The sequence below is a fragment of the Callithrix jacchus genome, chromosome 10 (genome assembly GCF_049354715.1).
Source record: "Callithrix jacchus isolate 240 chromosome 10, calJac240_pri, whole genome shotgun sequence".
Taxonomy (NCBI): Eukaryota; Metazoa; Chordata; class Mammalia; order Primates; family Cebidae; genus Callithrix; species Callithrix jacchus.
In genome coordinates this window covers 15,395,912-15,413,998 of record NC_133511.1, presented here as the reverse complement: position 1 = coordinate 15,413,998, position 18,087 = coordinate 15,395,912, and the positions used below count along the sequence as shown (strand labels likewise).

General features: G+C 44.9%; 2 long non-coding RNA genes across 2 annotated transcripts; both read left to right on the top strand.

Moving 5' to 3' along the window:
- The first annotated feature begins 1,314 nt into the window (after nucleotides 1-1,314).
- Nucleotides 1,315-4,050, top strand: LOC144577934 (uncharacterized). The gene is made up of 2 exons (XR_013522768.1): nucleotides 1,315-1,493; nucleotides 2,920-4,050. It is a non-coding gene; the product is annotated as an uncharacterized LOC144577934 (long non-coding RNA).
- Nucleotides 4,051-6,221: 2,171 nt separating this feature from the next.
- On the top strand, nucleotides 6,222-11,299 carry LOC118145712 (uncharacterized). The gene is made up of 3 exons (XR_004731026.3): nucleotides 6,222-6,512; nucleotides 8,281-8,474; nucleotides 11,131-11,299. It is a non-coding gene; the product is annotated as an uncharacterized LOC118145712 (long non-coding RNA).
- The last annotated feature ends 6,788 nt before the right edge of the window (nucleotides 11,300-18,087 follow it).

Below are 18,087 nucleotides of genomic sequence, written 5' to 3'. Positions count from 1 at the left end.
GAGTGAGCCCCCGACAACTAACGATGCCCACAGGTGCCCTCGACAGTCCTCTTCACAGGGTGGAAGAATATACTTTAGCTTGTTCTACATTTCCTGCGTGTGTTTGTTTCCTTGATTGCTTTATCTTGTCCAGGTACAAAATACCTTTGGAACAATGACTGTGTTTCTTCACAACCCCCATATACCGTGTTCAGAACACAGGAAACAGTCAGGGAAGGTTGTTAGCTCTCTGACTAATGTCTACCCCTCAGGCAGACATGAAAAGGGACTCATTTAAATTTGGTTTCCCTGCCAGAATTGTCAGGCCTCGGTGGCCTTGGGAAATCACCAAGGAGGAAAATCACCATTTATCCTAAAAACGCCGCAATCTGCACAGGCTGCCATCATCTCCAAACCTCTGCCCAGCCCTCACAGGGCAGCAGCATGAATAGCCCTGTCCTAACCTTTCCCAAGGTCATGGCCATTCCTAGAGAAGAATGGGCTGTTTGCATTGGGCTGTTTGCACTGAATGGGCTGCCTCCTGCCAGACAGACTAGCTGGGATTGCTGGACACAATAAAACTCAGGAGCTGTATTCCCTACCACAGCCAAGCTGAAGAGAGACTGACCTGGAGGTCAGATACAGATGTGAGATGCACTCCCTTCTAAGAGCGGCAACTGCCTCTGCTGTGTGAGCCTCAAGTGCCTCTTGACATCTCTGAGTCTCATACTCCCATTTCTCTGGAGTAAAGATCATAAGACTTATTCTTGCAGGGTTACCATGAGATCTAATGTGATCAACTATATGGTCCTGCTTTTTAAAATGTGAATATTTTACACTCTTTACATATTGTCTTACTAGTGTCCAGAAGTATCTGGCCCAATATCATCCTTCTTTCCCTCCCAGAAATACCCTCTTTCCAAGAAGCTACTGTCAGGTGAGCTACACTGACAAGTGAGAAGCACTGGTCCTGATACACAGAGTTGGAACTCACAATATACTTTCACAATGGAACAATGACATGTGACATTTGGGTGTTGGGGGCAGAAATGGTCTTATTTCATATTTTAATTATGTGTGAGTTAAATAGATTTGTGAGGAGTCTCCTGAAAACCTCCCCCTACATTCAACACTTTTTCTATGAGAGGAAAACACTCCCGATTCATAATAACTAAGCTACAAGCAAATCCTTGGAAGCCTGCCCGTCTGTAAGTAGGGTTCTACCTGTGTTAAATCACCTTCAGATGTAGCCATTCTGTGCCAACCTGGTGGGCTAATGACACATTTGTGGATCTCAGCGTGTCTCTGATATCACAAACACAGGTGTGGTCTCCTGCCTTTCCCTGCAGAGGAAGGAAGGGGTGAATGGAAAAAAACATAGCAACTTCCTTGGCTCTCTCATTCTGCAGTAGGTGAGCTCTCTGCACGAGATCTTTGGAGGCTGAGAGCTCCTTTCTGTTAAAGGAACATCTGCAAAAGACAAGACAAATACATTTGAACAGTCCTGGGGAAAGGTAATTTTAGACTAGACACCTATTCCTCCACCAAAAACAAAGCAGATACCAGATCCTAAGAGCAGGCTTGAGGAGGCAAGAGGAAGCATCCAGGAACCCCAAAGCAGGCAGTGGATTACCCATTGGCTCAGGGCAAAGCTAAGAGGGTTTAGAGAGGGGTTTGCACTGTTTTGAGATGTTTGCGGCTTCCTGATTCAACTCCTCTCTAAGGAAACAGGCTCAGTAGGCCAACCAACCCACTTTTCCTCTCTTGAGGGACGAAAACCAAAGATGTAACTTGCCCAGCTGTCTGTTATGAACTAAACTGCATCCCTGTGAAATTCATATGTTGAAGTCCTAATACCTCGTAGCTCAGAATATGACTGTATTTGGAGACAGGATCTTTACAGACCTCCAGCCTTTACAGAGGTAATTAAGGTGACACGGGGTCATTAGAGTGGGCCCAAATCCATTATGACCAGCATTTTAAAAGGAGGAGGTTAGACACAGACAGGAATGCATGAAAAAAGACCATGTGAAGATTCGGGGAGGGCGTGGCCATTTACAAGCCAAGGAGCGAGGCCTCAGAAGAAACAATCCTGGCAACGCCTTGATCTTGGACTTCTAGCCTCCAGAGCAGTGAGAAAACAAACTGCCTTCCAGGCTGTGGTCTTTGTTATGGCAGCCCTTGAAAACCAACTCACAGCAGAATAACACAGGAGGCAAATGGGAAAGAAAATGAGACGCAGGCTCCAGCAGCCTGGTCTCCCAGTCAAGACACAAGCCAGACCTGGGGAGAAGTGCTCACAGCACTCACAGCTCCAAAACAACCACTGGGCGGAGACTCCTTGTTCCTCCTCCCTCCGACCCCCTGCTCGGTCCCCTCTTCTCCAGCTAACTGGGTGCAGTGTCTGCCTGCATCCCTCTATCAGGGGCCCTCTTTTGCCCATAGAGAGAGTTAAATGCGAGCCCGAGGAATGAGGAAGAGAAGACAAAAGTTAGATGGAGCCTCGCTGCCTGACTTCCCCAGACGTGCCTAGGAGATCCTGGTTATGCAGGGCAGTCTAGATTTTTGGTGCATGCACCATTAAATGTCTCTTTCATATTCTGCTTAGCACACCAGGCATTTAGGTTCTGGTTCTTAAGGGCCATGTAGAGTCCAATTAAAAAGGGCAGGTGTTTGTTTTCTAACCCAATTTCCTTCTAGCAGCAGAAACACTAGCAGTCCTTTCCCTTCCCTTCCTTGCCCACTGATCTCCACTCTCTCCCCTGTTGTAGAGAGTGGTGTGTATTCTATGAAATGCATTTCTCCACCAGTCATAGCACCCATTCTGAGATAATCACAAGCTCAGAAAACCTAATAATAGTAGGTGCTGTTTTTTGAATGTCTACCATGTGGCCAGCACTGTACTTGTCACTTTAATCATCATATTTCCAATCCTCACAGCCACCCTTGCAGGTGGGAATGACCAGTCCCTTCCTAAAGATGAGAACACCTGAGGCTGGAGTGGTGGCTCGCACTTATAATCCCAGCAACTCAGGACGCTGAAGCAGGAGGATCACCTGGACCCAAGAGTTTGAGTCTGCAGTGAGCTATGATCCCACCACTGCACTTTAGCCTGGGTGACAAAGTGAGACCCTTTCTCTAAAACAAAATAAAAATAAAATAAAATATGAGAAAACCAAGGCTCAGGAGAAGTAACTTGTCCAAGGTCACGCAGCTGGCTCTAGGCAAAGCTAGGACAGAAAGTGAGCTTTGGCCAACATATTTGCTTTGAACTTTTCACTCTGCAACACTGATGAGAAAAAGTACATCTACATTGTGAAAGGCTATACAATAAAAAGAGGGTTTTTTTTCCTAATTCTTATTGTTAATAACTAGGAGACATTAAAGAGAAAGAGAGAGAGGCCAGACACAGTGACTCATGCCTGTAATTCCAGCACTTTGGGAGACTGAGGTGGGCACGTCACTTGAGTCCAGAAGTTTGAGACCAGCCTGGGCAACATGAGACATCCCATCTCTATAAACAAACAAAAAAGGCAAAAATTAGCTGGATGTGGTGGCAGGAGCCTGTAGTCCCAGCTACTCGGGAGGTTTAGATGGGAGGATTATTTGAGCCTGGGAGGTGGTAGTTGCAGTGAGCCAAGATCACACCACTGCACACCAGCCTGGGCAACAGAGAGAGACTATAAAAAATAATAATAAATAAAAAGATGAGCCAAGATCACACCACGCACACCAGCCTGGGCAAGAGAGAGACTGTAAAAAATAAAAATAAATAAAAAGATGAGCCAAGATCACACCACTGCACACCAGCCTGGGCAACAGAGAGCGACTGTAAAAAATAATAGTAAATAAAAAGAAAAGAGAGAGAGAGAGAGAGAGAGAGAGAGATCTTCAACAAGCACAGAAATGCCACAACTTCTAAAACTGAGATCTGATCTGTCTCTGTTTCGCCTTCAGAGACGTCTAAATTCCTTTGGAGAATGAAGCTTCTTTCCAGTGCTTTCTGCCATGGCCCTCTGCATCTTTCTTTTATAATATCTAGCACAATTTGAAGTTACATATTGGATGATTGTTTGATCAATGTTTGTCTATATGCTGTGGATTGAAATTTTTGAGGCAGCATGACCATATAACTTATAGTGTAAGCAGGAACACTTTTGAAAGTGAAAGGAGTTGTTTTTAATAATTATTCCAGGACAAGAAGGAAACTGGAACATGTGGTCATCCTATAGATGAAGCAGAGACTGACTCTGCTTTTCTTTTCATTGTAGTTCCAGTACCAGCTTCCATACTTGGCACATAGCAGATGCTCAATAAATACACATGATGATTGATTTAACAATGTCGTTGAAATATTTTTCACTATGTTATCCCACTATATCTTTCAGGTCCTACCTACTGCAGCTTCTCACATATCCCAACCCTAGACATGCAAGGGTCCCCGTTTAGCCATTTTGAACATACATTCTCACAGCATCAAGCTTTTATGAAACTGTCGCCTCTGCTCACAATGCGCTACCTGCACTCTCCACCCTCACTCCCAGATCCTGAAAAGTATTCTCCACTTAGATATCACCTCTTCTCTGAACCCTTCCTCCCATTTCCCAACACACCTGTACACCTATAATAGCAAACATCTCTATTAACAAACATCTCACTCCATTGTAGGTATGGATGTTCCTTATCCACCACTAGACTGTGAGTTCCTCCAGGTTGAGAACAAGTTTCATCCATCTCCCCAGGGCACATCCTAGTGGCATGCAGAGGGTAGACATGAGACAAATGCTTGTTGAAAGAATCAGATGAAGCCGGGCACGGTGGCTCATGCCTGTAATCCCAGCACTTTGGGAGGCTGAGGCAGGCGGATCACTGAGGTCGGGAGTTTGAGACCAGTTTGACCAACATGAAGAAACCTCATCTCTACTAAAAGAAATACAAAAATAGCTGGGCATGGTAGTGCATGCCTGTAATCCCAGCTACTCGGGAGGCTGAGGCAGGAGAATCGCTTGAACCCAGGAGGCGGAGGTTGCGTTGAGCCGAGGTTGTGCCATCACACTCCAGCCCAGGCAAAAAGAGCGAAACTCAGTCTCAAAAAAGAAAATCAGATGAGGTTGGGAGTCCCCTTAAGTATCAACAGTCAAGAAAGATTAAAAAGGAGTGACCTTGGTTTCTGAAATACTCATGTCTATCGTGTTATGACTACCCAGCTACTCACCTCCTTACATTTCACGGTGTTGGGCACATAGCAATCACATTATCAATCAGTATTATTATTATTATTAGCATTATCAATCATTTATTTTGATGTATCCCTTCACTCTTCTCTTTCTGGACTTCTAGAACTCTAATGCCAGGTCTCTGCTATCTCCTCAATCTCAGTTCCTCACCAGCATTTTTTTTTTCTATTGGAACCGACCTTCTTTTTTTCTATTGAAACTGACCTCTGCTTTTTGTCAGCCGAGATGTATTAGAGAGTCTTTCGTTGACAGGCAAATCTTCCTGGCACATCATCACGCCATATTCTTCCAAGTGCCTCTGATGCTACGCTGCTGCTGGACTCCTTGGGTCCTCTGTCTTCCCCTTGGCAAGGCTGTTTATATTCTTTAAAGACCTTTCATGTAATACCTGTGCTAATATTTACATCCCTGCTTAACTAGGCTGGCCTCTGCTGCCCTGGGCGTTTCTTGACTCAAGCACGATGGAGTTGCAATCTTTCCAAGCTACTCAGTAGCTACTTCCCACTCATAGAACCAAAGCATGCTAAGAGCTGAAAGTTTCTTAGTGTGCAGCCTGGCTGGGGTTAGGATATAGCCAATGAAAGGTGTGCTGGGTTTAGCCTAGTTGTACATGACACATAGTCTTTGGAAACTGATAGTCCTGTGTTTGGAGCAAAGCTCATCCACTCATCAGCTATGTGACCAGTAAATGATTAATTTCTCCAGGGTCTTAATTCCCACATCTATAAAAAAGAAATTCTTTTTTTTTTTTTGCATGAATAATTGCTTCAGTACATAATTGCATGATAGAATCGTTATGAGGATTAAATGTAATAATGTATATAAAAAGGAAGGCAATAATACTTGCTCAGTAAATGTATCTATTATTACAAAAAATAAAAAACGTGTTGCACGCTTACTATATATAAGGTGTACAGAGTGCTAAACTCCGGAATTGGGTAAGGAAGATGCAATGAGGAAGATATCATCCCTGTCGTCCTCAAGCTCAAAACCGGAACTCAAAGCAAACAGTGATTAAGAGTTGTAAGAGATACAGACAACTGGGAGCACAAGGAGAAGACTGGAAGGGACAGAGCTGAGATCTGGGCTAGGCCTTGGACATTGACAAGAGCCTTGGTTCACAGCTATGATGAGAGAAAACTTTGCAGAAGCAAGAATTCATGCGAAATCTCAGAGAAAGGCTGCAGAATAACAGAAGCAATAGCTAACACTTATATGGAGCACTTCTTATAAGGCAGGCGCTGAGCAAAATGTTTCGTATCGTCTCATCTAATCCTCTGAACTGCGTGAGATGAGGTAGGTAATATTATTCCTATTCTGCAAACGGCTCTGAGGCTGGGAAAGGTGAAGGTTTGCTCAGGACTGCAGGGCTAGTAAGTGGCAGAGCAGGACTTGAACTCAGGTCTGTCTGACCCCGAAGCCAAAGGTCTAATTCCACCACTGTGTGTGACAGATGGGCATGTGTGAGAATTGAGGAAAGATCAGTCAGTGTGGGGGGAGTGTAGGTAGGGTATGTACACATGTGTGTCCGCGTGTGTGTGTGTGTGTGTGTGTGTGTGCATACATGCACACATGCACAAGCTGGGAGTTTGGTACAGAGGAAATTTGAAAAAGAGGGCTTCTAGAAGAGAAGTAGAGAAACTACTGAAGAAGATTCTGGAGTCTAGGCTGAGGGCCTTACGCTCTTCTGGAGGCTGACTTCAGTTCTCCTCACTGCACACTCAACCCCATTAGGTCCCAGGGGTTATTAATAATGGCAATGATCATGCTAATAATGAAAGTGGTAACAGCCCCTGGAGGAGGGTGGTGAGCCCCAGCCTGCAATGAACTTCTGCCGGGAGGAAAAGGCCTCCAACTCCATTCTGCGGGACTCAGGGCCAGGCCTAGGCCTCCAAACTGACTTTGACTTCACAGGAGAACTCGGGCAAATTCTGCAAAAGCAAAATACCTGCAGGAATATCTCTCCTTCTCTAGAGTTTTGGCAAACTTATTATCCCAATCAATATCTGAGTAATTACAATCCCTTGTGATCAAAGGGGGCTGTTTTTCCCTTTCTTTGGCCTCTTTACAGGGCTCTCTTATCTGGAAAAAGATTTCTTAATCTACTTTCCATAAATGCCCTGAAGGGCTGCGTGCCACTGCAGCCCGAGAATTCCGATTGCTTTTATTCTTCTTAACTGCTACCTGGGCTAGCTCTCTGACAGCCCTGGCAGGAAACACCTTTTATCTAGGGCCTCACACTGAGCCCTTAAGGGAAAAGCAAGGAGGTGGGAGTTGGGACTCCTGGGAACACAGGAGAACCCAGGAGGGCCCCACTTCCCTCTAAGGGAAGCAGGGAAGGCTGAAGGCTGGGAGTAAGGTCAGCCCATTCTTGCCCCTCTTATGATTTACACTCTCTCCCCTGCCAATCTTTCAGCCTCTCACAAGGCCCATAACCGGTGGAGGGTGGGCAAAGGGGCAGTTTGAGAATTGGAAGGAAGTAGGTTGGAAGTTTTCCTTTAGGTCCTTGACAAGGACCCACAAGGTGAAAGAAATTTTTGTTCAGTTATCCCAGCCATCCTTCTACTCCGTGAACCCCTCTCCCTCCAGACAAAAGACCATCTCTTGGGCTTGCGGAGCCTGGCCCCGAAGGCATGAAGATCAGCTCCCTAGCTCAGCCTCCCTGTGCCTCCTAAGTAACAACTGTGTTCTTACGTGGGTCAGGTTGGGTCTCCACGGAAGGGGAGCTGTGATGCAGGAATGTGAAGAGGGGCTGCCACATGGCCAACTGCCTGTTTACTGTGGGGAGCGAAGTGGGTGGTTCAGGGAAGCCTCGGGACTCAGCCTGGCCTGATGTATGATTTCAGGACAGGGTCCTTTCTGACTCTCAATGACTTAAGAGGTTTCTGCACTCCAGAAACCTAATTACCCCAAAGATTTTGGTTCTGTCTTCTCTGCTTTGCTTCTGAAGAAGCCCCTCCATGAACACCACTGGGTTAGAGTCATGACTTTCTAACTGCTTGCAGGAACGTTCATTGTGTTTCTGTGAGGGGAGTCCTGTGCTGCCTAATATCTTTCCCAGCAGACTCTGGAGAGGGGCTCTCGGTGCCACGGCTGCCACTGGGGAGGAGTAGAATAACCATGGACTCGTGTACACACACGTTTTCACGTGAAGAGGGAGATGTGGACCCAAGTGAACACAGACAGCTGTGGCCAGGCCATGCACTCTTAGACACAGACAGATGTACCAGCTACATACCCACCACCGAGCGCACCACGGTAAGCATTCCAGAGGCAATCGGCCAGCCCCCTGGCTCCAGGCAGATTCATTCCCATTTCCCCCAGACAGCATGGGTCTCTACAACTCTGAGACAGACAATTTTACCGTTCCAATGGCAGATTTTCTAGTGTTTAGCAGCCCTCCTCCCATGGAGTAGTTTCCTTCTAGAATGAGCAATGTTCATGCTGGCGGGGAGCTTGGAGATCCTATAGACAAAACCTCTCATTTTAGAAATGGCAATATCCAAGTGCCTCCACTCCCAGAGCAATCACCCCATCCTGTAGGACAGACACTCATGGCTTGGGGGCTTGGCAGGCAGATCAAATACCCTGCAAACTCCTTCAGCTCAGCCCAGAGCCAAGGGGGTGGCCCTCATCAGGCATAGGTCCTAGTTAGGCTCATCAATTTTCATAAGAGAATGATAACCCTACTCCAACGTTGATGGATTTCAACTGTTTGTGTGTTTGTAAGGCATATGGGTCCGCCTTTAACTGGCAACCCAATAGCTGCACTTCAGGTATTTGGCAGGGAATATAGTCTTGAACTCACTGCCATGCAGTGTCCATCAAAAACCCAGCTGAGAGAAACAAACTGTATGAAAGATTGCCTGAAGAGGATGCAGTACATTCATCCCTCTAGAAGTATCAACAACGGCCCCGGGGTTTAGCCAGGTCAGCAGAGAGCTGTCTATTGGACCATATCCCTCTGGTCCCCTGTGGAGCTGTTTTTCTGAGCTAAAGTTTGGCCTGTGTTGAAGGATGATGCTACAGGGAGCAGCCTCAAGGAATGAGGAGCTAGTCTACTGTGAGGGTGGTGAGGATGCTGTTTACATAACACAGAGCTCTTAGGAAGGACTCCAGGAAAACCTCTTTCTGGTTCAGCATCAGGAAAAGTTGGGCTTCTTCTGAACATTCTTCCCTCTGTCCCTCCCGCCCTCCCTCCCTTCCTCTCCTCGTCCTCCTCTTCCTTATTCTTTTCTCTCTCTTTCTCTTTCCTCTTCTTTCTTTCCTTCTTTTTTTCTCCCGTATTACAGGCGCTGTAAATTGTGTTCAGATTGGCTGCCGGAAACTTTAGATTCTGAATCAGAGCCCGCCAGTAGTAGGTTTCTAGGGGCTTCAAGTTCTGCATCCCTGGATTAGCCTCATTCCTGATCCCCTGTGACATTCCTTCCTTTGTTCTTCTATTTTCCTTTCCCATTTCCTTCTAATACATGTTATCACACTGTGTTTCACATATCTGTGTAAGCCACCATAACGCCACTTTGGCAAAAGGCAGGTATAAATAAGTACGTTAATGAATTAATTAATGCAGCTCAGACTGTGCTGCACACAGAGATTATATTTACAAAGGAGTCCCTCTGCCAGGCTGGCACTGGAAAGCCTCCCAGATGATGTGGACCTTGAGCGCAGAGTCTTGAAAGATGTATGAGATACAGAAAAGCAGAAAGAAGCGGGAACGCCATTCTGATCTGAATCCTGCCCCTTTCTACGTAAACTAAGCCTGCATCTTCTCACTCTTCTCTCAACACCAGTGGAGCCCATCTCGGGTAACTTCAATCCAAGTGAACATCTCTTTGTGACTCTGAAGTTACAGACAAAGAAAATGAGAGTCATAAAATTACAGAAGACGAGTGCCTGAAAGAGTCTGAGAAATCCTCTCCGTGGACCCTGTATTTTCACGAGGGAGAAATGAAGTCCTAGGCAAGACAAATTCAAGTTTCTGGATGATTTAGAGCAAGGTCTAGGTTGACAACCCAGTATCTCTAACTCCCTGAAAGTCAATGGTCTTTGCTATAAGCTAAATCATTGCATTTCCTGTTAGGAAGCCTGAGCTTTATGCTTTTGTTAGTATATAGTGATCATCTATAAAATGGAGCAGTGATGGGTAGGACTTCCAGTTATATAATTTCATCCTTTCAGGGGGACGTTAGGGGATGTATGAATTTGGGCATATTTCTTGACCTCACTGAGCCTTTATTTCCTCATCTGTAAAACGGACTTGATAAGAACACTTCCCTCAGGTTACTGTTAGTACTGAATGAGAAAATGCGCAGGAAGAACCTGACAGGTAGAAAACACTGATAAAGGTTAGTTGCAGTGGTGGCGTAGTTGGTGGCAGTGATGGCGGTTCCTAGTTCCCCCATTCCACAGAGGAGGAACAGCAGCCTGAGGGCATGTGGTAATTTGGCCAAGGAAGCATAGCAGGATCCTGCTGTGTCTGCTCCAGAGCAGCGCCGTCACGTTTAGAATGCCTGGAATGTGAGAGAACTTAGGCGCTTGGATTTCCAATTTCCCATTCTCTCCATCCTCTCTCCACCCTACCTCTGGTCTCTTTCTGATCCCACAGCCTGCCTCTGCCCCCCGACTAACTACTTCTTTATAGATACCATATGCCTAAATACCGATACCAAAATACCTAAATCCAGATTGACGCTTGAGATAATAACTAAGGAACGCTGCACCATCTTTGGGGACTCTTCTATCTGGGATGATTTGTGTAAGATCCCGACCAGTAGCAAAGGAATAGGGACAAAGAAATTTTCCAAGGACCTTTTCAGGCTAAAGACTCTAATAACTCTATTTTCTCCCAGCCCAAGCTTAGGCATCTAAGTCTTGTTTGGGTACTGTTTTATTCCACTTTGTATTGTTCTAACAGAATATCTGAGCCTGGGAAGTTTATAAAGAAAAGAGACTTATTGGCTCACAATTCTGGTGGCTTAAGAAGTTCAAGATTGGGCATCTGCATCTGGTAAGGGCATCTGGTTACTTCAAGTCACTGCAGAAAGTGGAAGCAAAGCCAGCATGTGCAAAGAGATCATCACATGGTAAGAAAACTCACTCAACCCCCACCCACAGCATTACGCATGACAGATCCGCTTCCATGACCCAAACACCTACCACGAGTTCCCACCTCCAACACTGGAGACCAAATTTCAACATGAGGTATGGAAGAGACAAATATCCAAACCATAGCAGGTATCTTAGGTAGAAATGTTAACATCTGGAGCCCTTGCTGAATCTATACTTCAAAGTCTGCACATGAAGCAACTTTCAGCTCTTGGCATACTTTGATGCTATGAGTAGGAAATAGCTAATGAGTAGCCTGAGAAGATTGAAACTCCATCCTGCTTGAGTCAAAAAAATGCCCAGGGCAGCAGAAGCCAGCCTAGTTAGGCAGGGATGTAAATATTAGCATAGGCATTACATAAAACGTCTTTAAAAAATATGAATAGCATGGCCAAGAGGAAGATGAAGGATCCAAGAAGCCCAGCAGCAGCTTTGGTATCAGAGGTATCCATCCTTACCTCACACCATATACACAATGTAACCCAAAATAAAACATAGTCTTGAACATAAAACTATAAAACTTTTTTTTTTTTTGAGACCGAATTTCACTCTTTTCACCCAGGCTGGAGTGCAATGGCATGATCTTGGCTCACCGCAACCTCCACCTCCTGGGTTCAGGCAATTCTCCTGCCTCAGCCTCCTGAGTAGCTGGGATTGCAGGCACGTGCCACCGTGCCCAGCTAATTTTTTGTATTTTTAGTAGAGACGGGGTTTCACCATGTTGACCAGAATGGTCTCGATCTCTTGACCTCGTGATCCACCCACCTCGGCCTCCCAAAGTGCTGGGATTACAGGCTTGAGCCACCGTGCCCAGCAAAACTTTTAAAAGAAAACATAAGAGAAAACTTTTGGGAGCTTAGGTTAGGTAGAATCTCTTAGATATGACGCTAAAACCATGATCCGTGGCATAGTGAATTTTATCAACTCTTAAAACTTCTCTTTAAAAGACACTCTTAAAATAACAAATAAGTCACAGGCTGAGAGAAAATATTTCCAAAACACATATCTGACAAAAGACTCAAATCTAGAATACGCCAACAACTTTCAAACTCAACAGTAAGAAAAATCACAACACATTTTAAAAAAAATAATCAATGGACATTTCACCAAAGATACACAAAGAGCAAACAATAACATGAAAAGATGTTCAACCTTACTTATTTATTAAAAAAACACAAATTAAGGTTGGGCATGGTGGCTCATGCCTGTAATTCCAATACTTTGGGAGGCTGTAGTGGGAGGAGCACTTGAGCCCAGGAGTTCAAGACCAGCCTGAGCAACATAGTGAGACCCTGTCTCTATTTCTTTTTAATTTTTATAAAGAAAAAAATACAAATTAAAACTATAATGAGATACAGTGCCTATGTATTTATATGGCTAAAATTAAAAATAAATAAATAAATGACAATACCAAGTGCTGGGAGAATATGGGGCAACTGGAACTGTCTGTCATTACTGGTGAGAATGCAAAATGATATTGGCCATTTTGGAAAACAGTCTGGCAGTTTCCTATAAAGCTAAATACATACTTGTCATGTGACATAGCAATTGCAGTGTTTACATGTAAAACAAACTTAGATTCACATGAAACTTGTATGTCAATGCTTATAGAAACTTTATTCATAATCACCAAAAACTGGAAACAAGCCCAACAAGCCGTTCGTCTAGTGAACGAGGACACAAACTGTAGTTCATCATCAGTGGAATCCTACTCAGCAATAAAAAGAAATGAACTACTGACATATACAACAGCACGGTTACATCTCAGATTTATTAATCGAAGTGAAAGAAGCCAGACTCAAAAGGCTATGTATATATTACATTTATAAGATATTCTGGGAAAGGCAAGCTATAGAAACAGAAAACAGATTTGTGGTTTCCAGGGACTGAGGGTGGGAGAGTGGCTGAAAGCGAAGGGACCCAAGGGGATTTGAGAGGTCGATGAAATTTTTCTATATCCTCACTGTGGTAGTGGTTACATGACTTTATGCATTTGTCAAAACTCATCAACTGTACAATAGAAAGAGTTAATTTTAATGTATGTAAATTATACCTCAATTTTTTAAACCGAAGGAGTTCTTTATTCTTGACAGAAATAGCCTATATGATACATACGAAAAGTTATTATCTACATTTTATAAATGAAGACATGGAGGAATAAAGAGATCAGTTAACTTGTTCACATTATACACATTATAACATTAGAAAGAGGTAAACCTGTGACTGGAATCCACACTCTGGAGCTCCAAAGTCCATTATCTTAGCCACTAGATTATACTATCTCTCACACTGGGGACTTCTCTTTATTCCTGAGTAACTTTGGCTCACCCACTCACCCACTGTATTTTAACCAACTTGAAGGTACAGTCTGAGTCTAAGCATCTTATGTGTGTTTTAAATACACGAAAATTAGTTGAATATATTGTATTCTTAAAAACATTCAAACAATAAAAGAGAATAGAGAGTAAAGCGTGAAAATTCCCTTCCATCCCTCCCGGCCCACTTTCTCCCCCACTCATGGAATAATTGTGTTGACAGGTGTTGGCTAGCCTTCAACTTTTTGCTGTACAAGTCTATAGTTACATATGCACACCATATGCATTTCCAATCCCCTATTCCGCCTCCAATGTAGCAACTGTGCTGGTCATGGAAGCATGCTTGACTGGAAACAAAAGCCACAAGTTCAAAAGCCACCACTTTTTCTTGCTTTGTCATAGACTAGCTGTATGACTCAAGGGAAACTAGGTTGCCTCTATCTACCTGCCTTTTAATTTCCAAAATAGAAATCATACTCATTTTTGGTAAGAATAGGTTCCTTACCACTTAGAAATAGTTCAGTAAATGCTGTTTAATCCAATCCAGATAATGAATTGTAATTGATGACAGCTAAGACCAGGACCACCAAGTCTCCATTCAGTCAACCCCCCTGAATGAGGGTGATTCGATCCCAGGTCTATCTGAATTCAGCATCTGTTATTTCAAAAATCTACTATATAATCCTAATAAGTAATCTGGATCCTACTGTCACTCAAAGTATGTAGGAATTGATGGGACAGGAAATACTTAGCCCGGAGAAGCGAAGACTCTTCAAGGATGTGAACACTGGTTTAAAATATTTGAAGGGCTGTCATATGGGAAGAGAAGGCAGATTTGTTCTCAGTTGCTTCAGGGCAAAGCTGGAATTAATCTGGATGCAAATACTGTCCAACAACCATCAACTAACAAAGGAGGCGCTGCCCATGAGGCAGTGGGCTTCCCACCACGTTCCAGTAATCAACCTGAAATTATGGGTTTTGTCAGGAGAAAGAAAAGTCTCAGCGGGCAGATTATGGGATTCCATGCTTCTCTGTGCAGAGGTGCACACCCTCAGAACATATGTAGGAATATGGAAATAGTAGAGGAAGCGTATATGCGTCCCATCCATCTTTTCATCCTCCCCACTAAGGAAAAAGTTGAGAGGCCAGTAATGCAGGTAAGTGGAATCAGACGCACAGAGGAACCAAGGCAATATGAGATAGATGGTTTTTCATCAACTGGTTCTATCTGTAAGAAGAGGAGCCAAAGGAGAGAATGTCCTGCCCTCGAAAAATGCAGACCTATTTGGAACCTATTGGAGGTCCCTTGGCAGCTGACACACATGCCCATCTGCCATGCTGGCACAGTGCCGCCGGCTAGGGGAGCTCTGCTTCCTGCTGGTGGGCATAGGTGCCAGGTGGTTGCACATGCCTGCGGAGAGGGGCCTCTGTCCCAAGCAGGACAGGGAACTTGCAGCCCTCATACTCACCCTCTGCCCTGCTCAACCCCCACCAGCCCCACCAGGGGACCTAGAGGCACCCTGGAGTTGCAGAAAGTGGAAACAGAAAAGCTACACACTGGAGAGTCCGGGGCTGCCAAATGAACAGGCCTTGCCACATCGAGCATGTTGTGGAGCCAAGACCACCCAAGGAACAACCAAATGGACTCTTGGAAGCAAAGGCCAAGGCACAAACAATACCAACTCAAAGGGCATCACAAGGGGCTCGGGCCCTTGAGAGAGAGATGGGGTATTAGAGGATGGCTTTGGTTTTGTCATTCTCCTCCAGGAATGAGGAGAAACAACTCGGAGGGAAGGATACTCATTTTTCTCTACATCTGGACTTGGTGAAGTTCATCCCTGCCTGTTGTGGGATGGGAGTGTCCCAGCCTGTGGTTGTCTCTGCCTAGCTGCATGGGAAGGTCTCCTCCTATGCTGGTGTGTGCGTGCATGCGTGTGTGTGTGTGTGTGCATGCCACGTCTGTGTGCGGGTTGCAGTAATTGCATATTGCTGATGCTGCAAAAGCACATAAAGGCTGGGCAGCTAATCCGATCATTCATGCTTCCCTTGTTCCTACTCTGGGATCTGATAGATAAAAATACCCGGGCAAATGACCAGTTTCATGGACTGTTTCCTCTTTTGTCAATACAAGGAATTGTGAGCTGTCATCTTGTCCCTCCTCTCCAGAGAGAGAACTCCAATATTTATGACCAGCTTTTATAACACTAATTGTATTTCTAATTGTTTTTCCCTCTCAGCAGCACTGCGTCCCTCACCCCGGTGACGATGGGCAGTTCTGAGGTTTATGAAGAGTGGTTTGTCACAAATGAAATTCAGAAGAGGTTGTGAATGAGGCGGCCACATTTCCTGCTTAGTGGTCCTCCTCTGTTCTGAAGCATGGGTTCTGGCTGGAGGCCAAAGTCCTACGTGTCCAACAGCAGAAGGGATGGGATTGGCTCTTGCCTCCCCTGCCCAGAGATCAGGAGTCAGGGACCAATCAAGGACAGCTCCTTGGGCTGGGTGTCCTTCAATTGCAGTGCAAAGCCAGTCCCTGCCTCAATTTCTTCCACGTAGAGAATCTCTTTCCTCTCCCCACCTCCTGACCTGCTTCTTGCATTTCCACTCAGCAAAAGGTCCATTGGCTTTTTTTTTTTAAGGTCTGAAAACTGATTTTAGATTTTCAGATCAATGAAAGTGCAGGAAGCAGAGTGCTGTAGTGGGAGGCAAATTTGACTAGGAATCAGGAAAGCTGAGGTCTACTCATTCAATTATTCATTTGCTCATTTACACATCAAACATTTATGGGGGCCTACTATGTGAGCTGCACTGTCCTACGTTATAGGAATAGAGAGACCCTAAAATCTCATATCTAAAGCCTAGCCACTTCTGTGATAAGATGGAAGTGGACCACCAGGACACCACAGTCCCCAGAAGCACTGCATTCTACCTTTACAGTATTTCAAAGCAGGACAGCTTAAAGAACATCACTGTGTATGTAAAGAAAGGTCTGGAAGGGAGTTGGGGAGTCTGAGTTCTAATTTTGCTCTGCCCCCTTTCAGTGGACAGAGCAAATTGCTTGGACTCTCTAGGTCCCAGTTTCTTTATGTATAGGACAAAAATAGAAGTAACTGTGTACCCCATGTTGATTTTGAGTGTTAGGTGAGATACTATGGGTGGATACTATCTGTAAACTTCGTGGAAAACAACCCATCAAAGTAAGAAATGACTGTTTGTAATAATCAGGGAGTCCTCACTAACTCTTCCAGGCTCACTATGCAGAGTACAAACATGAACACTGGGAAATAATGACATACCGGCCTTCTCAAAGGAGAGGGAGCAATCTCTTCTCAAGTAAATCCTTGGAAGATCTCCCGTGAGGCTTGGGCTGAACTAACCAAATCACCACAAAAAAGAGACACAAACTCATTAATGTCCACAATAATAGTCAAGCAGAGTCTAACTCGACAGTGAACTCACCCTATGGAGCCATCTTTGGCTACTGGTAAAATACGTAACCCCAGGCTTGGGGAGCTATAAAGGTCACATAGCCCTGGATCCGGTATCCAATAAGGATCCCAGGTGGCTGATAGCTGAGATCCATGGATGACCTCTGTCTAAGTAAACTAAGAACAGTTGTAGGAATGGCTGCCTCTAAAGAATTGTCCCCAAGACCAGAGAGATTCCCGAGAGCCAGGGAGGGCAGGTGCGGGGCAGCTGAGAGCCACTCCCTCAGCACCAAACCAGGTTCATTCTCTCCATGTTTCCCTGCTGTCTCAAGTAGAGACACTTGACTTTGATTTGTGACTGTGGTGGTACGAGAGGGAGAAATCCTATAAGGTGAGATTGGGAAAGAAAATTAAAGCATTGCAGCATGCTTGATGCAGAAAAGACACCAGATATCAGCTCTTCCAAGTCCCTCCCTCAATAGATGCGATATGATATGATCGAGCAGGTACTGATGCTCGGGACCTGCATCATCTACAGGACCTTGGACCCTGGCGTCTCTGAACTTTGGGCTTTACTTATTTTCATTTTTCTTTACTTTAAAATGGTAGTAATAATAACGGCCTCTGGGTGTTGGATACATGATATGCACTGATGACATGTGAAAGTCCTTCAAGGAATGGTAGGGCCTAGGAAAAAGCATGTGTGGCTTGGAGTCAGAGGACCTGCATTTAGACGCACCTGTTTATCTGCTGTGTGACCTCAGTTCCTTTATTTAATGTCTCTGAGCTTCATTTTCCTTTCCTGTGAAATGGAAATAATGATAATGTGCCCACCTCAAGGGGCAGTGAATATCAGGTGAGATGATGAAAGCCCTTGATGAACTTCCATTTCATTTCAACATGAGTGTTTACCCTTCTGATGAAGAGACTGAGGGTCAGGGAGGCCAACTGACTTGGCCAAGGCCCACAGGTACTATGGAACCCGAGCCGGCCTCAGAATCCAGCCGGGCCCTGACTTTCAGGAGG